The sequence below is a fragment of the Stenella coeruleoalba genome (genome assembly GCF_951394435.1).
Source record: "Stenella coeruleoalba genome assembly, chromosome: 11".
NCBI classification, from domain to species: domain Eukaryota; kingdom Metazoa; phylum Chordata; class Mammalia; order Artiodactyla; family Delphinidae; genus Stenella; species Stenella coeruleoalba.
In genome coordinates, this window is record NC_137157.1 from 62,828,211 (window position 1) to 62,854,032 (window position 25,822).

The 25,822-nt window shown below is 49.0% G+C and overlaps 1 protein-coding gene across 9 annotated transcripts in view; it reads left to right on the forward strand.

Annotated features, from left to right (window-relative positions):
* The first annotated feature begins 16,949 nt into the window (after positions 1-16,949).
* RACGAP1 (Rac GTPase activating protein 1) overlaps positions 16,950-25,822 on the forward strand; it is a 33,371-nt gene continuing 24,498 nt past the window's right edge. For 3 of the 9 annotated variants that reach the window (XM_079937262.1, XM_079937270.1, XM_079937265.1), the window contains exons 1-2: positions 21,196-21,253; positions 21,888-22,003. The gene's annotated coding sequence lies outside the window, so the exon portion shown is untranslated. Of the gene's footprint in view, positions 17,044-21,140; positions 21,254-21,887; positions 22,004-25,822 lie in introns of those variants that run through there. The other 6 variants (XM_079937264.1, XM_079937266.1, XM_079937267.1 and 3 more) reach the window with 6 other exon arrangements.

Sequence of the window (25,822 nt, forward strand, 5' to 3'; positions counted from 1 at the left end):
GAGTCACACCACGTCACTCACAGCCCCACGCACCTCCCACAGACACCCACACACCCCAGAAGCCTGGCCCACAGGGCAGGAGCTCGAGAGCTTACAAGTATTCACCTGCGCTTATCCCTGCTCCCCACCTACATGTGACACTGTACACACATGTACATATATAAACAAACACGCAGCCTCGGCCACCCAAACCCCATCCTTGTAGCCTTGGCCTTGACTTGGGGAGGGCGGGTTGGCAGCTCCTCACTGCCAAACCTCTAAAGAAGGAGCAGAGAGAAGGAGGGAGAAACAGCCAGAGGTGAAGGAAAATTGGACTGAAGTCGAGAAACAGGGAAAGGGAAGGGAACGCGGGGCGGGAGGAGGGCGTAGGGTTGGGGGGAGGTGGACAGGATGAGGAAGGGATGGAAGGGGGAGCTGTACTCAGGGATGGAGCTGAATTCTGAGGCACTGAGACCAGGCCTGGGGGTAGGGGTGCTTCTCCTCTAGCTCGCACCTCTCTCCTCCTCCTCCCTCTCTAAGAGGTCTTGGGGGGCCCTCCCTATCCAATTAACAGAGAAGGAGCAATCAAAGGGAAGTTGTTAATTTGCTGATGCTCATTAGGGGCTCTTGGCACGAAGACTGTCGAGGTCTGATGGTGTCAGATGATGGGGGGGGGGCCGGCGGGACTAGAATTCTATCTCTAACCACTCCTTCACTCCACTTGCGGGCTGGTGCAGCTCAGGGAGAGGAAGGTGAGAGGTGTGTTCCCAGGGTTTTAAGTTAGAATGAGAACCTGTAATGAGAAGGGGCTGGCACAGTAGAAAGAATTTGGAAGAGAAGTTGTGAGGGCTTGGGGCCACGGGGCACATGGGAAGCCAGGGAAGGGAGCTGGAGATCCCTCGAGGGAGGGGTGGCTTAGGGCTGCAGAGGAGGGAGAGTAGGATCCATTAACTAGGTACCTGGGCAAGGCGCTACCAAAAAAGGAAGGGAGGATCTTATGTTCTCCTCTTGAATTGGGGAGCTGTCCAGCAGCACCAGGCCTTTCCGGAGGGCTGCCATGTCCCTGGGTAGCCACTGGGTGGCAGCACCCTCCCAGGTACTTAGAATCAACCAAAAGGGGCATTTGGGAGTGGGATTTCAGCCTGGGAGGGCCCCAAGCAGGGGGACCTGAGGAAGTACTGGGCAGAGTCTGATTCCTGAATTCCAAGTGTCCTCGGGAGGAGGGGTGGACCATTTTGGAGCATCTGTAATTCCCCTAACTCCCCACCCTTGCAGGTTGAATGACACATGGAGCTTCTTCAAATGGCTGCAAATTGCTTCAGTCACCTGGGATGTTACTGAGGGAGCAGCGGGGGAGGAAGGAAGGCGATGAGATGAGGTGGAGGCAGGCAAGGACTGATTGAGGCCAAGGAGCAGCCTCAGGAGGAGTCTGGGGGAAGATAAGAGAGAATCAGGCAATCTCAGATTCCAGACCTGGTCCCGCCATTCATTAGCATGGGCAGGTCCCTTGACCTCTCTGAGCTCAGTTTCCTCATCTGTAAGATGGGGATAATATTTATTTCACAGGAACTTCTGAGAATTACATGAGCTAATGCATAGAAACTGCTTAGTACATTAACTTGTACTTAGTAGATCCTCAATAAGTAATAATTATCATTATTAGCATTAGTGTTTGAATCTAGTGGTAAAGCCACCAGTGCAGCCGACTCAGGGCAGAATCTGACAGCGGTTCTCAGCCCAGGCTGCACATTTGAATCACCTGTGGAGCTTTTTCAACTGCTGCTGCTGTAGCCCTGCTTTAGACCAATTAAATCAGAATCTCCGGAGGTGGGGCCCAGATTTCCCAACTTTTCAAGACCTGTAATATATAGCAGTCCGTCTTGAGAAACCTTGATCTTCAGAATCCACGGGTCTCAATCGAGGCTTCAGTTGTGATTCCTGGTGTGTCAGGCCCCAGCTTTAGAAGTTCTTTCTTATGTACAACCTGAGTCCCTCTTGCTATTGTTTCCTCTTCATTTGAGGTGAGATGGATCCCTGCACACATCCCCCCCATCCCTGCCCTGTACATTTCGGCAAACCTCCACTGAGGCTTTTCCTGTGTCCAGCCCCAGGATTGGCCCCGGAGACACGGGCCAAAGTCTCTCAGTTTCAGAGGAGAGATAAACATGCTGACACCCACCTGAATCTAGTCTAGCAAAAACCGAGGGAAATTGAGGGATGGGACAGCATCGAGCAGCAGAGGGGCAAGTCATACTGACAGGGGTTTGCAGCACAGGGATGAGGAAAAGGGGAAGTTGGCTTTGGTAAGATGACACTTGAGGGATCCAAGGGCTGTGATTAGTGTCACACTGCTCCCTTCTGCTTCTCTGGGCCCACCTACCTCTTATTCAGGCCTTGACAGATCCTAGCTCCTTCAGCCTCCTCCCAGCTTCTTGTCCACACTTCCTTCCTCTCTGGTCACTGCAGTCCCTAGACCTCAGTACCCTTTCTCTCCTGGGGCTGAGAGAGAAATAGGCCTGGAGATTTCCCGCCCTCCACTGCATGAGGCATCTGGCTAGGACCCACCCAGGGCTTTGGCATCATGCTGACCTGGATTCAAATCCCACCTCTGTCACACCAGCACTGTGTGATCCTGGGCAAGTTCCTTAACCTGTCTGAGCCTCCCTTTCTCCACAGACCATAAAATCTGGTTAATGCCCACAGTGATGAAAAATGTCTGCCTGGTAAACAGTAGGTGTTTCATCAATAGTGGCAAGTATTATTTTAATCCCTGAGAGGCTGATGGGGCAAATTCCCTATGGACACTTCCCTGGCAGATGGCCCCATCTGCTCTAGGTGCAGAAGCACCCTCCAGCCTCTCAGAGACAAGGGGATAAGGGGGAGGGCAAAGGGGGGGGCAAGGCCCCCTGGGACTCCTAGTCAGCTCTTCTCTGCTCCCCGTGCTTGAAATCACACATACCCCCATCTGTCTGCAACCACTACATCTGTGAGCTCAGCAAATGCAGAGACAGTTAAGGAGTTAATTAGCAGACAGTGGGAAGGGGCTGTGGACCTGAGGCTGATGAGACCCATCAACACACCTCTCCCCCACCCCTCCGGACTCCACTTTGCCCCTTGACCCTCATCTTCTCACCCTGGTCCACGCGGTCATGTCACCTCCTCCCTCATTTCTCTGCTACCCTTGCCTTTACCCTACCCCCCAGCCCCCGCCTATCCTATCCTGTCCTCTCTTCTTCCCCATTCCTCTCGCTAATCTCTCCCGTGCCCCACTTAGCTTTTCCTCCCTTCCCCCCCCAAATCACTGCTTTCTTCATCTTTTGGGGGCTCACCCTTTTCTCCTCTCCATGTTCTCCTCTCATTCTGGCCCCTCTTCACTCTCCACACCTTCCCCCTCTCCCCACATCACCCCTCTCTCTCCAGCATAATATGGGTCTCAGAACGTAGTGCTTTGTTCACTGGGCACCATATCTGCTACAGGAATCAGTGGGTTCAAGGTTGCCTGCTACGCTGGGTCCCACCACTGCTGTCCAGAAGGGGTCTCCTCTGATCCTCACCCACTCCCAGCACCTCTCACTCCCAGTTCTCTGGGTAGCCTAGTCTCTTTCCTGTACAAGTACACCTTTGGGGGCTCTCTCCCCATACTTCTACTGTTGCCTCTCTCTCAGGGTCTTGGCAGTTCATCTGCACATCCAGGACTACGATGGACACTTCTTTTTCCTCCCTGGGGGTCCGGCAGATGGCCACCTTTCTCCCATCACACGTCCCAAATTGTGTGTCATCATGTCATTTGGGGAGTCATGGCTTCAGAAGGAAGGGATGATCAAAGAGAAAACATAGATTAGGAGACAGAGAAAGGCAGAGAGCAAGAAGGAGGGAGAGAAACTGGAGCCAAGGCAGAGATTAAAAGGGCAGATGTGGGGAGGGAGAATGAGAGAGATTAAGACAGAGAGTAAAGGTAATGAGACGGAGAAATAGAGAATTGGAAATAAGGAAGAGACTGCTAAGATCCCTCACTGCTTTAAAATTCTGGGCCTTTGAGAAGAGTGAACGAAGGAGAAACAAAAGACCCACAGAGGACCTGGGGTTTTCTTCTTCCAGGAAACTTCCCGGGTTAGTCCTTTACGCACCCCTGATCTCCAGTTCCCTCCTGCACCAGCTGCCTTCTCTCTGTTTTGTGGGCTCTGGTTACTCTGGGAGCAGATCTGTCCTCTGTCCTCCCCTGACACCATCTTCCCAAGGCAGGGTGCTCCCCCATAGCGGGCAACGGCTATTTTGACCTCCAGAAGAGGAGAAGGGGAAGGATTGTGGACCAGGCAATCGGCCATAGACTGTGCTCTGCCCACACTCAGTATGTGCTTTGCATCCTGGGCACCTTGAGGGCAGGGACTGCATCTCGAGCTCTGGGATGTCGGGACCTGGCCCGAGCCTGGCCGTCGCAGCTGCTCAATAGTGTTTAGTGAGTTGAATGAATGAGGAGCACTCCTGGGGGTCATGGCTGGGTCTGGGGGTTCCCTAGGCTGGAGACACCTTCCTCTCTCTGCATCACTTGGTCCTGCAGGGCACTTGTGTCTCTGAGCTGTCCCCAGCTTACAACAGTCTTCCTCTCTCCCGTCTTGCCCCCCACCCTCCTCCCACCTTAACCAGGCTTCTCTGGAAGGCGCAATCTCAGCGCCCCGGGCAGCCTGCGAGCCGGAGGAGGCAGTGCCGGTGAATAATTCATGGGGCTGGGAGGCCCTTATCTCCCAGGCCGGCCCCACCCGGGGCCCCAGCACTGGTCCGCCGTCCCGCAGCTCCTCGCTTTATCTCGACGCCCAGCTTGTAATGCAGCCCGCCATATCACAGGCACAGGGGGAGATTAATTTTCTGGTTTTGCATGGGCAGGGAGGGGAGGGGGCGTGTGAGGTGCTGGGGAGCAGAAGCTGGGATCTTTCCGATTTCAGACTCCAGCGGCTTAATCCTCTCCCAGGCCTGCGGGAAGGGGGGGGAAGAGGGTGCTGCAAGCCAGATTTCATCATCAGCGGCAGTCCCAACAGGGGGAGGAGGTAGGCGCTGGCGCTGAAAGGGGGGTTGTTTGGAAACAGGGGGAAAGCGGCCCTCAGCCTGGGCTCACAGACGCTGGGTTGGTCAGGAGCAAGGAAGGACTCAGGCCGCGTGCGGTGCACACATGGGCACATGTATGTGTACACACAGGAGCTCGGGCACATGCGCGTACCGCTTCAGGAAGTGGCGACAGTCTTGGCTGTGCCACACCTCACACAGGGCCTGGCACAGAGGAGCCTAAAAAAAATGTTGACTGACTGAGGGGCTGAATGTCTGGGGAAATGTTGATGAACTAAGCAGACACAGCTCCACATGCTCCTGGAATCTGGCTCTGCCATCTTTCCATCTGCCCCATGGGCCCTGGCCCACAAAGACTGCTGGCTGCCTCCGTTTCCTGTCCCCCAAGGTCCCTGCCGCGTCTGCTTAGCTGACACAACTACCCAGAACTAGAGGAATCCACCTCTAGTTAGTTGAGCACCTATTACACACCAGGACCTGGGCAGGGCAGCCGTGTGTTCCCCAAGATCACCTAGAAGTGGATCTTGCCTTCCAGGAGCTTCTGGCCCAACTGGGATGACCAGACACATAGGTAATTGACTCTGATGCATGACACTGAATGTGATGTTTGCCAGGAAACAATAAATAAAGTGCTCCAAGCAGGGAGAGAGTTGATGATGACCAGGAAAGTGTCTTGAGAGATGTAGCATTTGAGATGGGTTTTGAAGGATGGGTAGGAGTCTGAATTGGCTGTAATGGCATGGGAGGGAGGCATGGCATTTCAGGAATAGGAACGGTATGGAAGAAATGATGACAGGGACCAGGGTGAAGCAAAGAGATGATAACTTTGTCTGTCTGTTAGGTGAGGGGGAATAGCAAAGCAGGGAGAGGCAAGGACATAGAGGTTCCTGACATCATGTAGAGGAGCTTACATTTGTCTGGGGTGACTGGGGAGCAACTAAAGTGTTTTCAGCAGGAGGTGGTAAGATCAAAGTGGTATTGGGGAAAGATAAAGACAGCCAACATTACTGAGTTTGTGTACTGGGTGTTGTTCTAAGTCTATGGAAGGAATTCTCTCATTAAATCCTCACAACCACTCTCTTAGTAGGTAATAATACCATCCCATTTTATAGATGAGGAAATGGGGTCACAGAGGTGTTTGCTATAGAATGGGAATTGATTGAAGACAGCAGAAATCACAGATGGGAAGTTTAAGATGATAAATTCTTTAATATCTTAGGCACTTCGGGGCGTGGAGAGAAATACTCATTATTTTTTCTACTTTGATGTCCAATTTGTTAATCTTTATTCAATTATTAACATTCCCCTAAATATTCTCCTACTACTTATACAACCAATATACCAAAAACTTATAAATTTGGCAAATTATCTTTCCCCAAATATTTAAACCTTGATTGCAAATGAAATCAGACTCTTCATAAATCAGGTTTTCCTAAAAGCTTTAAACATCTTTAAAAGCAGACGAAAAGAAGAGTATTACAACAATTGCCCCCAAAAGCCATTACAAAAACAATATCATGCATTTAAATTTCTTTGTTCAATATTTCTGAGATTATTTTCTTTATTCTTATTCTTTTTCCTTCCTGGGGTAGGATTTTCCTGACTTAAACTAGAGAGTCAAGGTTTACCTGCTCCAGCAGGCTGAGGCCACAGATTGGGTTGATTAGAGATGATTTGGGACCGGGTACAAAGGTCCTGGCGAGGTGGGGCTTCCAGGGAGATTCTCCTAGACTTCATTATGCAGCCCTTTGCTTGTTTCATCAGGAACTTTCCTCTTTACACTTGGGCCAACCATAGATTTTGAATTTTCGTGTGTGACCCTAATCTCTTCCCCAAAATGACTCTGGTTCTGACTGCCTTATCTTTACAGTACAGCCCCCTGTGTTCTGAGTGGGGCCTGGTCTGGTTCAGTTAAGTCTAAAGCCCTTGGTCAGTTGTTTAACTGTGACTACATCCTTTCCTTCTCATCAGCTGCTAAGACCTACACTATTGTCAGCTAGGTGCTGAAGCGAGGGTCTAAGAAGAGGCATTAAGGGCTTGAATTAGGGCAGTGGCAAAGAGAATAAAAAAGAAAGGACAGTTTTCAGACACTCTGTGAAGGCAAAACTGACTTCTATTAAATGGGAGAGAATGGCTTACCTCGGAGAATCAAATGAAAATACATGTGAAAGCCCTTTTGAACAGTATAAGCACCATTAAATCCTAGTTGTTTTTGCTTTTGTTATTGTGGTACCTTTATGAGATGGCTAAGGATGAAGTCTTAGGGAATTCACACAAGTTTAAGGGGTGAACGGAGGACCGGAGGCAGGAAAGGAGGCTGAAAGACAAAGGGAACTGAGAAAGATTGGTCAAAGGGAAGAACCGGGAAAGAGAGAGGTCACATAGACCAAGGGGGTGGGAGGTGTCTTACGGAGGTCCAGGAGAGAAGAAGCAAAGGACTGAATAAGGGTGGGGAGAGTACAGGTGTGTCTGGAGCGGGAGAGGAAACAAAAGAGGTGAGTTATAGAAAGGGTTGGCAGATGGCTACTCCCTGGTTGCACTGAAGAGGGACCAGAGGGGAAGCTGGCGATGCAGAGGGTGTGCACTTGGGGGTGGGGAGTCTGGGAAGAGGCAGAAAAGGAAGGTTGGGGTTGCCTTGGGTTCCTACAATGCACAGGATGAAGGTTCTCCACTGTGACCAGGTTTGATGAGCCTCTGCAAACTGAAACTACTTTTCAGCCATGTGGCCCTAGGCTTTCCAGCATAGCTGTCACCATGCATTCACCCTCCGCCCTTCTCATGGGAAGCATCAAAGTTTAGAACCGACAGGGTCTTTAAAGGTCACCTAATCCACCCCTCACCTTCAACTACCACCAGGAAACAGATGAGGACATTGAGACCAGAAAGCCCAAGTAGCATAAATGATTAGTGAGTGACAAAGCTGGGATTAGAGTCCCGGTCTCCTGACTCCCAAGCTAATCTATTTTATCCCTGTCACTCAACCTGGTGATCCTACTGGAGGAGGACTTGGTCCCATGACACCCAGTATCACATGGCTGCCTAAAGAGACTTTTCCAGAGAAGTAAGCTTTATTTTGCCTTGCCAGGCCTGAAAACCCTGGCATTGGCATTGGATTAGGGGGCTTGGTGGTGGTCGTTGAAGGTGTGAAGCATCAGAAAAAGTGAGCTCTGGGAATTCCCTGGTGGTCCAATGGTTAGGACTCTGTGCTTCTCACTGCCAGGGCCCCAGGTTTGATCCCTGGTCGGGGAACTAAGATCCCTCAAGCCTCACCACGTGGCGAGGTCAAGGAAAAAAAAAAAAAAGGTGAGCTCCTTCTGTGCTTATTAAAGAACAGGAGTGATGTTGGGGGGATTTTAAGAAACAGCAGGTAGTCAGAAGTAGGGAGAGATTAGAGGCAGGAGATAGAGGCAGGGGGATGGGCTGCCCTGGGCTCAGGGAAGCTGTGGCTTAAAGCCTATGTGAAGGATTGAGAGAGAGAAGATAAAGTGGTGGTGGTGGTGGGTTGTGACCTATGGGGATGTGAAGCTGGAGACCAAGGACGTGAGGACTCAGTACAGGATGGGGTGGATGCTTTATCCAACTTGAAAGAACCACAGCCCAGTCCCCACACTGGCAGCACCTCTCTGTCTCCCTTGGGCCTCTGACCACTCTCTTTTCCCTCCTCCCTTCGATTGCTAGTGGTTATTGCTCTCCATTTGACAATTACTTAGCTCATTAATTGCCTAAAGAAGGACATCAGCCTAGGGTGGGGTGATTGGCAAAGAAAGTAATGGCGAAGGAGGACTCTAGGGGAATGGACATGGACCTGGACCTGGAATGGACTGCAGTGTGGTGGAGAAGAGGGGTCTTGTATAACTGGCTCTAGTCAGCTGGACCCCTCTGCTCAGATCTAGTTTGGAGGAACTACTTTCCAACTCTGATATGGACTGGACACCAATACTTTCACTCTCAGATACCTTGCCATCCTGATCCAATCGCGTTCTCCATCATCAGTACCACCACTCTCCAACTCTCCTCCTCTACTATCATCATCACCTCTGTAGCCATCATGGTAGGCAGCCTCTAAGGTGACTCCCAGTGACCCCTGCCTCCTAGTGTTCATGCCCTTGTGTAATCCTAACCCCTCAAGTGTGGGCTGTATTCAATGACTCACTTCTAGGGAATAGGACTCAGCAGGGGTGACGGAAGGTTATTTCAAGATGAGGCTACAAAAAGATGTGGCTTCCCTCTTGCACTGAGGAAAGCCAGCTGCCCTGTGGAGAGGCCCACATGGCAAGGAACTGAGGGAGGCCTCAGGCCAACACCCGGCAAGATCCAAGAGCCCAAGAGGAACTGAATCCTGCCAAAAATCATGAGTGAACTTGGAAGCAGATTCTCCGCCGGTGGAGATTATAGATGAGATTGCAACCCATGCTAACAACTTGGTTGCAGTCTTGTGAGAGACTTGGAGCCAGAGGTACCCGGCTAAGCCATGCCCGGATTCCTGATCCACAGAAACTATGAGATAATAAATGTGTTGTTTGAACTGTTAAGTTTTGCGAGTAATTTGCTATGCAGCGATAGATAATTAGTACAGCCACTGTCACCATCACTACCACCATCTTCAAATCATCAATATCACCACCGTCACTTACCAACACCACCATGCTCTCAAACTCACCACCATCACTGCCGTCACAGTCATCACCACTGTCACAATTATCCCCACGTCTACTTTATTACTATTTTTTAAAATTAATTAATTAATTTTGGGCTGCATTGGGTCTTCGTTTCTGCACGCGGACCTTCTCTAGTTGCAGCGAACGGGGGCTGCTCTTCATTGTGGTGTGGGCTTCTCATTGCGGTGGCTTCTCTTGTTGTGGAGCACAGGCTCTAGGTGCGTGGGCTTCAGTAGTTGTGGCTCGAGGGCTCTGGAGTGCAGACTCAGTAGTTGTGGTGCACGGGCTTAGTTGCCCTGCAGCATGTGGGATCTTCGCGGATCAGGGCTTGAACTTGTGTCCCCTGCATTGGCAGACGCATTCTTAACCACTGCGCCACCAGGGAAGTCCCCCCACCTCTACTTTAAACTCAAATGTGAATTCTGTCATGAGCACCATCACCACAATCATCACCTTCAGCTACAAAAGTCTTTTTAACACCCAATATGTACCAGAGTCTAGGCAAGCCCCAAGATTAGAAAGAGGCAGGACACATAGTCTGTGCCCTCGGAGAATCCGTTGGGGACTCCCTTGGGGAATCAGGACACATTCATAAAAAGTGACTAGTAAGTTGAGGAAGTCTATGCTTATTGCCACTTTTGGTGGTAGGCAAGGCTTCAAGGAGGAGGAGGCCCCTAATCTAGGCTTCAAAGGATTGGTGAGATCTGGATGGGTAGAGGGGGAGGGGGAGAGAGGAATCAGCGTGATGTGTCAGGTGGAAAATGAAGTGAGGAGATCTGGCCAGAGGGGAGGACCACGCAGAGGAGGTGGGGTGGGAAAGGAGGTTGGAACCAGAAAAGAAGCACATGGAGGTCTGAGGCATTTGAGCTCTACACTTTCCAAGGCAGTCTCTGTGCTAAGTTGGTTAAGTGCCATTCTCTTAAAGATCTGCCCGGTTTCCCAGCTCGGCCATGGGAGCCAGGACTAAGGCTGAAGCCTCGAGCCTTCTGCTCCAGCGGGAGGCAGTGTGGAGTGATGGGACCCAGCAGACTCAAGTCAGAGCTCCTTCCAGCAGATAACAATGGGCAAGTTATTCAACCTCCGTGTCAATTACACCTACCTCTCAGGCTACTGTGTAGACCACATATCAAATGAAAAACACTGCATGTGTTTCCAGGCAGCCTAGAAATAAATGTTAAGTCCATCCCCTAGCCTCCCTGCCTCGCACATTGTCCATCACCTGGAGGTTGGGCCGCAGTTGTCTCACTCCCATCTAGGCAGATGTGCCACGCTGCCCAACTCCAGGGGGCGCCATTCACATGTGGACACAAGGCTAGGAGGAGCTAGGAAAGAGATACTATTGACCAGCTGCTTCTAAAATCTTCCCCTCCAGAATGTCTTTCAGGACGGGTCCAGGATAGTTGACCCCTCAGCTCAGACCTGTTTGACCAAGAAATCGCCTGATGTGCCTTCCCAGAGAAGTTACACCCTCCACTCACTGGGGAGGGCAGGGCCCAGAGCCAGGATCCTAGGGCCGGAAGGAACCATCTGGAGCATCTGGTCGAAGCTCAGTCCCATTCTTCAGCCAGGGAACATACCACGAATTCCACGTAAACAAGACATGGCAACCCTCACAATTGTTTACAGCTTTCATATCACTGCTGCCCTAGGAAATAGTTAGGTCTTGTTATTTGCTTCATCCCCACTTTATAGATGAATGGGAGCTCAGAGATGTTAAGTGATGTTGCCCGAGACCACTGAAGCCATGGATGGCTGAGTGACCTCAGGGTGTCAAATGCCATGTTGTCCCCCAGCCCACTCTGTTCCCAGACTCAGAGATGCTCAGTGACTTGCAGGAAGTCTCTCGGCCTGGATGCAGTAGGGGGGTTAGAGCCCAGGCCTCCTTTCCAGCCCCTAGAGCAGTGTTCTTTCTGCTCCATCACCCTGCGCCAGTAGAAGAACTGCTGCGGGGAAACAAGTTTGGCAGTGGAAAGGGAGAACTGATGGGAGGGGAGAGGAGGGAACTGGAACCCAGCAGGTGACTGTGGAGGATGGGGTCGATACAGAGACAGGAGGGCTGGGGCACCAGGGTCCCCATTTGGCTGGGGCTGGGACCAGCCCTCCCCATTCCATCAGGCCTGGGGCTGCAGGCTGCCAGGGCTCCTCTATCGAGACCCCGGAGAGCCTGAAATCAAATATTCCTCCTCCCCTGTTCAGGCAGCCTTATTGCCATTGACAGTAAATGTATTGCTCTAATCTTTTCTCATTTTGCCAGGATGGGCTCCATTCTGACCTCCCTCCCAGCCTTGAAGGCTTCATGAGGCAGGAGGGAGGCACCGAGGTGGGAAGTGTAGGGGCTGGGTTGTAATGGGGCAGCTGCAGTGATCGCAGATTTGATATGCCTTATCTCCTCCGGAAGGCTGAAAGAGACTAGAAAATTTGGAGATCTCTGCGGGGGGACCCATCACTGAGGGTTCCCCTGGGAAAGCAGATGGGAAAGGCTTGGTGGGCAATGAAGAAACAGGGCCTAGAGCCCCAGGGAAACAGACTTCTGTAGAGCAGACAGGCCTGTGTGTGTGTGTGTGTGTGTGTGTGTGTGTGTGTGTGTGTGTGTAAGCTTGGGAGATGGTCCTGTTGAGATGGGGCAAGGCAGGGCGTGCCCACCCTCTCCAGAGTGGCCAGTCCACCCTGTCCATCCTGCTGTCCACTCTGCTGCCCAAGAAGCCTCTCCCCCTGGTCTTCCCTGCTTAGATGGGCACTCAAGCTTGTCAACCTCAAAAAGGCATCCTGGGAGGGCCAGAGGTGTGGGAGGGCAGGAGGAGTAGTGCTTGAGAGACACTCAGCTTGGGGGTCAGGGCTGGTGTCCAGAGCCCAGGCAGAGCGGGAAAGGGGTCAGGTAGGCTGAGTGACTGTGGGAAGGAATCTGGTGCTCAGAGCCCACTGGCGGCCCCGAGAAGGGAACAGCAGGTAAGTGGAGCTCAGCCAGGGAGGAGAAGTGGGGCAGTAAGGCAGTGCTCTGGCTCTGGGTCCTTCATTTGTTCTGCTAAAATCAAGCCTGAGCGTGTGTGTGTGTGTGTGTGTGTGTGTGTGTGTGTGTGTGTGTGTGTGTGTGTGTGTGTGTCTGTCTGTCTGTCTGTCCCAGGGCAGGGCAGAGTTTGTCAAGGTGAGCACCTGTCTGTCAGTGTTCACCTTCAGGTTGAGCTGGAAACTTTTCTGGATCCTGACAGTTTATGAGTGTGACAGGACCTCAGCCTCTGGGGTATATTGTGTGGGAACCTACTTCTCTCTTCAAGGTTCTCTGGCCCTTGCCAGGGAGAAATTCCTGGTTGGAGAGCCTGAGCTGGGTCAGAACTCTGCCCAGGGTTCAGCAGATTTGGGGTGGGGTGGGCGGGAGGGTGACAGCGGAGGAGGGTGCCGGCCTCTCCTGTCCTCCCCTCTGGCTGTGAGCTGCTGCTTCCTATTGCCAGGCGAGGCAGGCCCACATCTCAGCAAAGGTCTTCTCATAATGATTCCTTTCTTAGAATCTCTGCCTGAAGCTACCATCTGTGGGATTATGACTGAACGCCTCTGCTGACCTTTCTGCTCCTCCCTGATTGCCCCCAACTCCACCTTCAGAAAGCATTCCCTGCCTCCACAGATCTCCACCTGTTCCCCACACTCCTGAGGTTCGTGCCAAGACCGCTCACTCGGGATGGCCATCCGTGCCGTGTTTGGTACCTTTTCTTTCCTCAGTCCCTTCCCTTGCCTGAAGATAGCTGAGGTGAAATGTGAGAATTTTTCTATGTGCCAGGCCAGGAACTGGAGCTCAAGGTGCAACTAGATGGAACTTAGGTGTCTGCACTGTGCTGAGTCGCCTCTGGGTCCCTTACCTCCCCCAGCTCTGGAGGTACAACTCCCTTACAGAGCCTTATGTGTAACAGGTCTCAGTTGTGGTCTCTAGACCCAAGGCCACACCCTCTCCCAGTATGGAACCACTCTCTCACGCGCGGCCCTCAGTTTCCATATAGTACCGGGATGCAGCGCCCCCTGGTGGCGGAAAGCCCCTTCTCTTTTTGTAGCTTTGTAGCGTGGCAGCTCCAAGGGCCTCCAAACGATTACCAAACTTTTTCATTCCAAAACATTTCCAAGGCCCTGACATGTTAGTAGTTGCATTTTTCTTTTTTGGCCGTTCCACGCAGCTTGCAAGATCTTAGTTCCCTGACCAGGGATTGAACCCAGGCCCCCGGCAGTGAAAGTGCTGAGTCCTAACCACTGGTCTGATAGGGAATTCCAGTTGTTGTATTTTTGATATCTGTTGATTGAGAAAACACATAATGACTGAGCTCTGGATCTCATCATTAAAGCTCATTTGTATTTTATTCATCCCCCAGCAATCACACAGTTACACAGTCAGTTAATTACACACAGATGGGTTACTCACAGTCTTTATGGAGCCAGGAGCTAAGTCTCCTGTGATCACTCCAAGGCCTCTAAATTTGGGAACCATGGATTTAAACCACTCCTCCTGTCACAGATGAGAAGACAGGCCTGGAGAGGGGAAGAGATCTGTTTAAATTCACACAACTCATGAGGGGATTGCACCAGAATTTGAATTCAGGGTAGATATTTGCCACAGAGACTGCCAGTATCGGTTCTATAGGGGCCGAAATAGGGAGGAGGCTGCAGGCAGAGGGCTGGGTGGTGGGCGGGAGAGCAGGACCATCCCCGAGAGGTGCAGAGAGAACTCCGCCCCCACTTCCTTTCGTTCAGCTCTGGTAAAACACACCTAGAGGAGATGTAAATGGGGCCCGCGGGAAGGAGATGGCAAAGGAACAAACAGAGAGTTAAGTGTAGAGGAGCAGCCCGCTCTGCTTCCAGCTCTTCCCCTATTTACCCAAAACGCACAGACTCCAGACAAGTCATTTAACTTCTCTGAGACTCAGCTTTCTCATCTGTAATATGGGAGGGAACTAGCAGTTGAACATTCCCCTCCCTGTGGGAATAATGCCTTTCTTGCTTCACAGGACTGTTGAGAATCTAATAAAATGTGTGTGAAAATTCTGGATAAATAGCAACAACTGAGGAAGGGAACTTTGCATCCATAATCTCGTTTTTAATCCTCAAATCGATCCTGTGAAGTAGGTTCTGTTATTCTCATTTAACACGGGAGACAGCAGAAGTTGAGCGGAGAGGGAGAGAGCCCAGATTTGATTCCAGGCCTGACTCCGATCACTGGTTCTTGACTTAACTTTTAGGGTTAAGAGTTAGTAGTAAGTGCTACTTGTTACAATTTACATAAATCTCTGGTCTTTTTTCAGAACCAGCTACTTTCCTCTTCGCAGCCTGTCTCCCTACAGTTCCAGCCACCTTGAACGCGAGTAGCCGAGTGTCCTCTGAGTAAAGTTCAGGCAGGCAGTAGCCCTTGCTGGGTCAGGGTTAGCTGAGGTGGACACAATGAGGAGGGGAATACAGGAGTGTCAGCGGGGGGAGAGTGCAGGGGGGCAATACAAGGCTGGTGGAACTCAAACCTGTTTGCACATCAGAATCACTTGGGAAGTTTTTAGAAAATTCCTGAGTCTCACTCTTCATGATTTTAGGCCTTGGATCCATATTTTGGATACTCATGACGAGCTGGGCATAGGAAAGGGGTGGTGAAGCTACTTTATTTTCTTGGAGGTAGCCATTCAACAGCTATTCTAGAGCAGTGCTTCTCAAAGTGTGGTACCCACATCACTAACAACAGCATCACCTGGAAATGTGTTAAAAATGCAAATTCTCAGGCCCCACCAAAGACCTAATGACCAGTGGTGCTCAGCAATCTGTTTTAACAAGAACCCTTGAGGGGATTCTGATGCATGCTTGAGAACCACTGGTCTACAGCAGGGACCTACTGAACGTCGGGTACGTTGTTAGAAGTGGGACGAGGTTAGGGTGGATGAGCTGTGGTCTCGACTTTCAAGGAGCCTGGAATCTAGTAGAGATGAGTTCAGGACCTCGATAACTACACCTCCTCCCCCAAGCAAGGCTCTGCTGAGCCTGGGCACCTGGGAGAGGCACAGGTGTGTTTCTGAAGGGGACTTGGTTCTACTAGAGTCTGATTTAATTGAACGTTTTATTCATTGTGAGAGGGTGATTCCTAGGCATGGGGCAGGGAAACCACGGATTCAGGAAGATTTTTTGTTTGTTTCTGTTTTTTCAATGAGACGGAGGAAAGAATCAGAAGAAAGAGAGGAAAGAAACAGAGAAGACAGGGAGACACAAAGTAATAATAACTAATACTTATGGGGCACTTACTATGTGCCAGGCACTGTGCTAAGAGTTTTGCAAACACTGTCTCATTTAATCCTCCCAACAGCCCTTTAGACTATAATTATCATCCCCATTTAATAGATAGGGAAATGGAGGCACAGATAAATCAAGTTGCCCATCACACAGGTCATAAGTGATAGAGATAGACCTTGAACCAGGGCCAGTATAACTCCAGAGCCCATGCATTTTACCACTATGCTTTGCTCCTTCTCTTAGAGAATAGGAAGTACTCACCTGCCATTTGCTCAAAAACCTTCAATGGCTCACTAGTGCCTAGAGAATTCATCTTAATTTATTCATCTTGGTATTCAAGGTCTCTCATACTGTGATTTCAAAATTCCCTCCAGTCTTTACCATCCCCCTTCAAGATCCTTGCACTTCGGCCATGCTGGATTTACTTCTCCATTTTCTTTTTTCTTTTGTTTTAATGAAATTGCTGGGTCTCATGTCAGTTTTCCTGTTTTATTTATTTTAAATTTTTATTTATTTATTTTTGGCTGTCTTGGGTCTTCACTACTGCCCACGGGTCCTCTCCAGCTGCAGCGAGGGGGGCCACTCTTTGCTGCTGCCAGCCTCTCTTCTGGAACACGGGCTCCAGGCGCGCGGGCTTCGGTAGCTGTGGCACGCAGACTCAGTAGTGTGGCTCACTGGGCTCCAGAGCGCAGGGCCATGACCAGTAGTCGTGGCCCACCGGCTTAGTTGCCCCGGGGCACGTGGGACCCTCCTGGACCAGGGCTCGAACCTGTGTCCCCTGCATTGGCAGGCGGACTCCCAAACCACGGCGCCACCAGGGCTGTCCCCTCCATTTTTCTCTTAACCCTTCTGACTACTTCACTTCCCACTCCCCTCCCCGTTGGGATCCTATCTATTCCTCAAAGCTCGGTTTGACGCCTCTTCCTCTCTGATTCCCAGCCAGAAATGGGCTTGCTTCCCCCGAATCCCCAGAACACAGTCCCCACCTCCGCACTCTGCGCCGCTTGTACCCCACCCCACGCCGGTGCTGAGCGCACTGCCTGGAACGCGGAAGTGCTCCAGACGTCCTGGTGTAACTGACGGAGGGAACAGTAATTCTCGACTGGAGGTAGGGTGTAAGACCTCTAGAGATGGAGAGCAAATGGGAAGGAACTGGGAGATAAAAACCGAGAGGGGGAGAGAGGATGAAGACAAACACTGGGCGGCGACTAGACGGCCCGCCGCCACGGGCCCAGTCTCGCCCCGCCCCGCCAGGCCCCCCACTGCCCAGCGACCGACGGTGCCCGTTCCCCGGTAGCGATTTCTGGGCAGGCGGCCCGCCGGGCGAGAGGTGGGGCGCGGGTGGCGGCGGGGCGGCGCGCTCGGCCGGTCATCCGCGTCCTCACATTAGCATAAATCCCATTAGCTGCTCCCGCGCGCCGGAGTGGGGTGAGGGTTCTGCCTCGTACGGCGGCGAGGGCGGGCGCAACGGTGCTAACGCATCCTCCGACGGCGCGTTCCGGCTGACAGAGGCCCGTTTACAATCGTTATCTCGCTGGCATCCCTGAACCATCCGGTGCGTGGGGCTCTCCCAATGCGAGGGATTAAAAAACCAGCCAACATCTCGTGTCTAATAGGTGGCCGAGCTGGAATCGAATCCATGCTTTCTGGCATCAGTTCTCATGCTTTTTCCGTTACAGGTGCAGCCCCAGGATGCCTCTCTACCCAGACTATAGTTTGGGAAGAAAGAGGTTTAAGACCCCCCCGCCCCCGCCCCCCCCCCCCACCTTTCCTGTGCTTCTAACCTGGCTGGTGCAGCAGGGAAGGGGATTGAGTGGAATGGGAGGGGTGTGGTGGTGCTTTGGATGGAGGGAGGAATTGGGGGGGGCAGTGTCACCAACCCTCATCCATCATTTGGGACAGAATTTGGGTGATGGAGTGGAATGCTTCCACCGTCCTATTGAACTCACCTCCGCTCACCCAAAGGACTATTTATTGGAGCTGCAAAAGCAAGAGATTATAGCAGTAAATGAGAGGAGTACCATCTCTGTTCTCTGGAAGTTTACAGTCTAGTAGGGAAAATCAGAAATATTTACGGAGCACTTACTCTGTGCCAGGAACTGTGCGAACTTTTTTTTTTTAAACCTGTTTTTGGCTGCATTTGGGTCTTTGTTGCTGCCCGCCGGCTTTCTCTAGTTGCTGGGAGTGTGGGCTACTCTTCCTTGTGGTGCTTGGACTTCTCGTTGTGGTCAGGCTTCTCTTGTGGCGGAGCACAGGCTCTAGGCGCATGGGCTTCAACAGTTGTGGTGCGTAGGCTTAGTAGTTGTGGCTCCCGGGCTCTAGAGCGCAGGCTCAGTGGTTGTGGTGCACGGGCTTAGTTGCTCCGCGGCATGTGGGATCTTCCTGGACCAGAGCTCGAACCTGTATCCCCTGCATTGGCAGGCGGATTCTTAACCACTGCACCACCAGGGAAGTCCTGTGTGCCAACTGCTTTACATGGATATCTCACTTATTCCTCTCAACAACTCTATGAAATAGGTATTATTATGATTTACATTTGTAGACGAGTGAGCAAAGGCACAGATGACTTCTGAAAGGCCATATAGCTGGTGACTAGAAGAACCAGGAAGATGAAACAGATGAGCTGACATGTGTGACGGGAGGAAGAGGATGATGGGGAAACTTGTAGCAAAAGCATGGCTCTAGGCCTCAGAGACCTCCCTGAGCAAGGCAGAAAACTTCTCAGCTGCCCAAAAGGCTGAGTAGAATTTAGCCAGGTAAAGAGGCTGTAAGGGTGGGGAAGAGGAACTGCAAACACCAGAGGGTCAGGAAATGCAGCTCTAGGGGCAAGCCAGGGCCAGGTTAGGAGAGCCTTATTAAGGATTTTGGTCTTTACTGAGGAGGAAGTTGAAGTCATTAATGGTGTTAAACAAAAGAGAGGCATGATTAGAATTGCATTTTTAAAAGATCATTCGGGGGACTTCTCTGGTGACACAGTGGGTAAGACTCCTCACTCCCAATGCAGGGGGCTCGGGTTCAATCCCTGGTCAGGAAACTAGATCCCACATGCATGCCACAACTAAGACCCATGCAACCAAACAAATAAATAAAATAAATATTAAAAAATTAAAATAAAAAAAGATCATTCAGGGTGTAAAGAATGCAATTGAGGGGTAAACAGATTCACTGATGGCTTGGACCACTGAATTGGATTAGGGTGGTGAGGGTAGGAAGAAGTAAAGTGGGTACATACAAGAGATACTTAAGAGCTGCGCTAAGTAATTGGATAAGGGGTGAAAGGGAGAGGGAGAAAGCTGAGTCATTTTATACCCCCTTCTCTCCCTCAACCCCTAGATCCAATCATTTAATAAATTCATTTGATTTCATGAATGTCTTTCCCACCCGTCCCCTCCTTTCCATCCCTGCTGCCACTGGCCTAATTCAGCTCAGGTCCTCTCCCTAACAATGAAGCAAGAGTCTTTCTACCTTCAGATTTTCCCCTCTCCAGACAATCCTCCATGCCATTTGCGGGTATGACCTATGTAAAATGCAAACATAGTCGGAGTCAACCCAGGCCCCATTGTCTTGTCATTTTGTCAATTACAGGATAAAGTCCCATCCTTTCCTAGTCTGGTCGTTCTTTACTAGCTTCTTCCCCTCCTCAGGCCCAAGCTGCACAAGAGGTGTCACACCCACTGAACCCCCAAAGTTACCTGCATGTTAAGGTAAATATTCCTTCACAGCACTAAACCTTCACAAATCCTTTGCTTGTGTATTTATTATATATACATGTGACTCATTTCTGAGAGGTCACATTGGCAGGAATTGCCTCTCCTTTCTATCAGGTAAATTCCTATTCATACTTCAAGTCCAAGCTCAGATAACAAGTCTCTGTAGGCTTTTCTAACACTCCCCGCCCCCCTGATAGGATTAATTGCTTCCTCATCTGTGCTTCTAAAGCACTTTACACATATTCTGTTCTTGTATATGTTTAACTGTATTATAGGTGTAGGAGGCACAGGCTAATGCAATCAACTAAATGAGATCTCCTGACGTTGAAGGGTTGTGGGAAGGAATAAATGGGATAATATGTGTACAGTTAATATTTCTTCATCTCTTTCCTAATAGTAAAAAATCTTTATTACAGTTTACAAAGTGTAAACTTTGATAGTGTTCCACATACTCTCCTGTTTGATCTAGGAATAAGCCTGTGAGATAGGATTGATACTGTTATTTCTGTTTTATAGCTGGAGGAATTGAAGTACAGAAGGGTTAAAAAGTGATGATGCGGCTGGTTCAGCAGTATGCGGAGGCACAAAAGTGCTCCACAGTATTTGTTTAAATGGAGTCAAGTTTTCTGGTTATAAAACCTGTGATCTCCCCTTTAAACCACACTGCTTCTTGCATGCATTAGCCAGTATTTTTTTCAAGTTGCAGGTAGCTAATCATTAATAAATTCAATGAGGTAGGGACAACCAACATGGCAGGGGTGGTGGTAAGAGAATAGGAAAAAAATAGTTCAGAATACATTCATGGAGTAAGGATAAGCAGAGTTCTGTACTACGTGGTTGTAATGTAAAATCTGTTTCTCACTGTGGATTTGGATTAAAAGAAAGTATGAAAGCCCCGTGTTAGCACTATGCCAAGTTCTAAATGAACGTTTATTAAATGAAATCATGGCACTTTCATTTTATATTTATTTTTGTTTTCCCGATGTGTAGCTACTGGAAAGCAGATATCATGTCATCTTTATTTTTCCAGTTCCTAGGAGAGTCCTTGTTACAAATTTGGTGCAATTAATAAATGTGTGTCAAATGAAAACCTGGAAGCAGGAATGAATGAAGGCAGTGTACAGCTCAGCATATATGGTTGTAAATGACTGCTGTTCTATCTCCTTCCGGAATTCTTCCTATTCAATCGAGAGATGAGACACTGTTCAGTTAACAGTTTCCAAAAGTCCTGTTTCTCAGTCTGGAGAAAACAGTAAGGCCAAGAATAATTTGCACTCAAGAAGTATCACTTGCCCTTAGTCAACATGGTATCGTGAATGGCTTCAGGAAAGGGCTCCGGAGGGGGTGAGGGGAAGGGGGAAACAACAACAACAACAACAACAAAAAACGGTTGACCTTAGTCAAGATGGCTGCCTTTGGCTTCGCTCTATCAGAACGCGCATGCCCAGCCTTGTCCCCGCCCCCTCGCGTGCGTCGCAACGTAGGGGGACAGCGCGGGAGGAATAAATTTCTCTGTGATTGGTTGGTGCCGGATTTCAAACACGAGCTGGCGGCGAGGAGCTTCTCTGCCGTTGGGTGAGGCGCGGAGGGAAGTGGAAGGCCGCCCAGGTGGGACCCGGGGGACCCGGCCAAGTGGGTGCTGGGAGTTGCGAGAAAAGGTGGTTCTGGCGCTGGGTTTGTGGTGGGAGGCAGGCGTCCGCGGTTGTGAAGCCGTGGCCCGCTCGCGGGTTGTGGTGGAGGCCGGCACCTACAGCCCCTCCTTTGAAGGCTCTCCATGGGCCGGGGGCGCGGGCGGCCTGAGGGGGCGATGGCTGGGAAGTGGGTGGCTTCTTTCTTGGCGCCGTGTTTTGTGGAAAGCCGGGGGCCTCTCTTTGAGATGGTGGCTTGAACAAGGCAGGAGCCACCCCAAAGAAGTGGCTCTCACCTAAAGACAGAGTTAGGGAGTGGGTGGGCTAACACCACCGTTCTCCACAGAGGAGCAAGACTTTTTCGAAGGAAAAAGCAAGCCCTGGTGTTTGAGAGGCCGGCGCGGCTCCGAGTGGTGCCCCTCTCCCTAGTGGGCTGTGTGTGTCTAGGTAGGCAGTGACATCTTGCCCTTCCCGTCCTGAATCCCAGCCTTGGTAACAACGAGGCCATTTCACATACATCCCTCTTCAGGATTTCATTCCTCGGCAGAGGGAGTGCATAGGAACGTGGGGTGGGTGGGAAGATAAGCTTTTTTTTCTTTTTCTTTCTTTTAAAGAAACGTCATCATACTCTTCAATGTGGAAGGTGAGCTTTTCGAGTTATTGAAAGTGTTCAGAGAAGACGCTTTTCCTATAGCTTAATCATTCAACAGGCACTTATTAAGTGCAAAATGTAAGTACAAGACAATCTTACTTGGCTTTAAAGGAGCTTGCAGTTTATTTGGGTTAATAGAACTTAGAAAGGTAACAGATTGTGTTACCTTTAGTAGGCCTTTACACTGTGGAGAGTACTGTACATCAGTACAGCCTTTTTAGAAAATATTTTGGCACTGTTTATCAAGAGTCATAAGAGGTTTTTATCCTCTGACTTGGTAATCCCAGCCTTGGAAATCCATTTTAAGGCACACGGCCACCTGAAGAAAAACACTGTCCTCGGTGATGTTCAATTTATTTATTCGGTGAATATTTAGTAATCATTTGCCAAGTGTCAGGCACTGTTCTAGGCACCAGGGGCTCAGCGATGAACAAACAAAAATCTCTGCCTTCTTGGAACTTAAACTATTGGGGAGACAGACAATAAACAAAATAAGTAAGTTAATATATAAGTATGTTAGATGGAGATGAGTGCTTTTGAGCAAAATAAAGCAGAGAAGTGTTGGGGGGAAAGATGCAATTTAAAATAGTGTGGTTAAGAATGAGACAATGACTTTTTTAAAAATTGAAGTGTAGTTGATTTACAATGTTGTATTAGTTTCTGGTGTACAGCAAAGTGATTCAGTTTTATATATATATTGTTTTTCATATTCTTCTCCATTATGGTTTACTGAATCTAGTTCCCTGTGCTATACAGTAGAACCTTGTTGTTTTATCTATTTTATATATAGTAGTTTGATTCTGCTAATCCCAAACTCATAATTTATCCCACCCCCTTTCCCCTTTGGTAACCATAAGTTTGTTTTCTGTGTCTAAGTCTGTTTCTGTTTCGTAAATAAGTTCATTTGTGCCATATTTTAGATTCCACATATAGATATCATATGGTATTTGTCTTTTCTCTTTCTGACTTACTTCACTTATTATAATCTTTAGGTCCATCCATGTTGCTGCAGATGGCATTGTTTCATTCTTTTTTATAGCTGAGTAGTATTCTATTTGTGTATATATACACCACATCTTTTTTTTTTTTTTTGCGGTACGCAGGCCTCTCACTGTTGTGGCCTCTCCCCTTGCGGAGCACAGGCTCCGGACGCGCAGGCTCAGTGGCCATGGCTCATGGGCCCAGCCGCTCCGCGATACGTGGGATCTTCCCGGACTGGGGCACGAACCCGTGTCCCCTGAATCGGCAGGCAGACTCTCAACCACTGTGTCACCAGGGAAGCCCCACATCTTCTTTATCCATTCATCTGTCAATGGAAATTTAGGTTGTTTCCATGTCTTGGCTATTGTAAATAGTGCTGCTGTGAACATTGGGGTGCATGTATCTTTTCAAATCATAGTTTTCTCCACATATATGCCCAGGAGTGGGATTGCAAGATCATTTGGTAGCTCTATTTTTAGTTTTTTAAGGAACCTCCGTACTGTTTTCCATAGTGGCTGCACCAATTTACATTCCCACCAACAGTGTAGGAGGGTTCCCTTTTCTCCACAGCCTCTCTAGCATTTATTTGCAGACTTTTTTTTTTTTTTGGTGGTACGTGGGCCCCCACTGTTGAGGCCTCTCCCGTTGCAGAGCACAGGCCCCGGATGCGCTGGCTCAGCGGCCATGGCTTACGGGCCCAGCCGCTCCACGGCATGTGGGATCTTCCCGAACCGGGGCACGAACCCGTGTCCCCTGCATCGGCAGGCGGACTCTCAACCACTGCGCCAGGAAGGCCCCTCATTGTAGTTTTGATTTGCATTTCTCTAATAATTAGCGATGTTGAGCATCTTTCCATGTGCCTATCGGCCATCTGTAAGAGGCAATGACATTTGAATAAATACCTGAAGGAAGTGAGGGAGTGACCATGTGAGAGGTTCTAAGTAGATGTAACAGAAAAACGAAATTACCTAAATGTCCAGGGAAGAGAACAGTTAAATAAATGTTCATGAACTTTTTGTAACTTAATGGAAACATGATTTAAAAAAAGTAAAACAAAATTATATATAAATCTATGATTGCAATTCGATGAAATATGGGTGCATAATGGGCAAAGATTAGATAGGGAGGTGCATATAGTTGTTTAGGGTGGTGAGGTTTTAGTTTCACCATTAAATAACTTTTTTTTTCTTTTTCTTTTTTTAAAATTTTTGGCCACACCTTGCAGCATGCGGGGATCATAGTTCCCCTGCCAGGGATCGAACTTCACCCTTTGCAGTAGAAGCCCGGAGTCTTAACCACTGGACCACCAGGGATGTCCTTTTTTTTTTGAACATAGAAAATTAACAGTATGAGGCAGTGTTTTATATCTACCAAATGAGTGTTATAGATAATAAAGAGGTTATTTTGGACTAAAATGGTTAGGGAGTGCTTTAGTGAGTTGGTAAGACTTATACTAGACCCTGAGGAATGGAACAGTTTGGAATGGAAGGAATTCACAGAAGAAAAAATGAGAGGAGAACTTAGTATAACGAACTGGTAATCATTTTCTGAAAAATAGTAATTCAACTTGTCCCATTTCGTTTTTTTGTTTTGTTTCGTTTTGTTTTTTGGGCCATGCTGCAGGGATTTGTGGGATCTTAGTTCCCCCACCAGGGATCGAACCAGGCCCTTGGCAGTGAAAGTGCAGAGCCCTAACCACTGGACTGCTGGGGAATTCCCTCCCATTCCGTACTTTAATCTTCATTCATGTTGGACTGAGGATGTTCTATTTACTCTTTCTGCAATTGACTTGCTCATGAGAACATTCGGTTTCAAGATATTCCTTCTCCCTGCCAGTTGAATAGAGGCTTTGATATGGTGAAGCAGAAACTGGACATTTGGGAAAAAGAATTATTCCGAAATGCTTTCATTTGAAAGAATCTTGTAGTATTGAGACAGTCTTAGGGAATGTTTTTTCTTGGCAGCAGAGAACAGAGAACCTGTATTGTTGATTTCTTGGGACTCTCCAGATTTAGTAATGTTTGTGAGAATGTTTTTCATTAAAACTCTTCCCTGAAAAACGCACTGCTTTGTGTGACAGAATTTAACACCCTCAATGCATCTAAAACCTGATGTATAGGTCTCTTAATAATGTTTGTAAGGGGAGGAAGAAGAGGCTAGAGACTTTTCCCAGGATACTCTGCAGTAAGATCTGTAATAGTCTGTTATTCTGAAGGATGATCTCTGTTCTCTTGGCTGGTGATTGAAATTAAATTGGGGACTCAAAGCAATCACATCAAGCTGAGACTCTTTCCTGGTGATGCCAAATTGCTCCCTTAGGGATACTCACAGATTGGGAATCTGTAACACAGTGACTTCTCCACCTCTGGGGCTTCTCATCAATAACAGCTGAGATTCTCTAGCACCTTTTTGTTTAAAGCACTCAACAAACTGATTTCCTTGCTACACACAAGGATCATTTCAGCTTTCCCGAAAGGCAGCCGCCTCTGTAGTGAAAAAGTGACATCTGTTTTACAGCTGCAAAGCAATGTACTGCAATATGACTTTGTTTTTGTTTCCTTTCACATTAATGTATCTCCTAGCTATGAGCTAAATAATAAAGGGGGGGGAAATAAAGAAGTATTCATGAGGGTAAAAAATGTGACCCAGCAGGAAAATTAAGGCCATTTTCAATTGACATTGAATAGGAAGAGTAAATTTTAGCTTTTCAAGCTACAATTTGGCTGAGATATCAGTTAGTACTGATACAGAAAGATATTTTTGGCATCTATATAAATAATTCTTGAGAGTCACTTCTGTAGCACGTTAATAAAAATGCATGGTCCCTTAGCATATAAAGAGAAGAGGATTATATTTTCTAGTGCTGTTTTTGGATTGCCCAAAGTAAATCTATGTTAGAGGAAAAATTAACTCTTC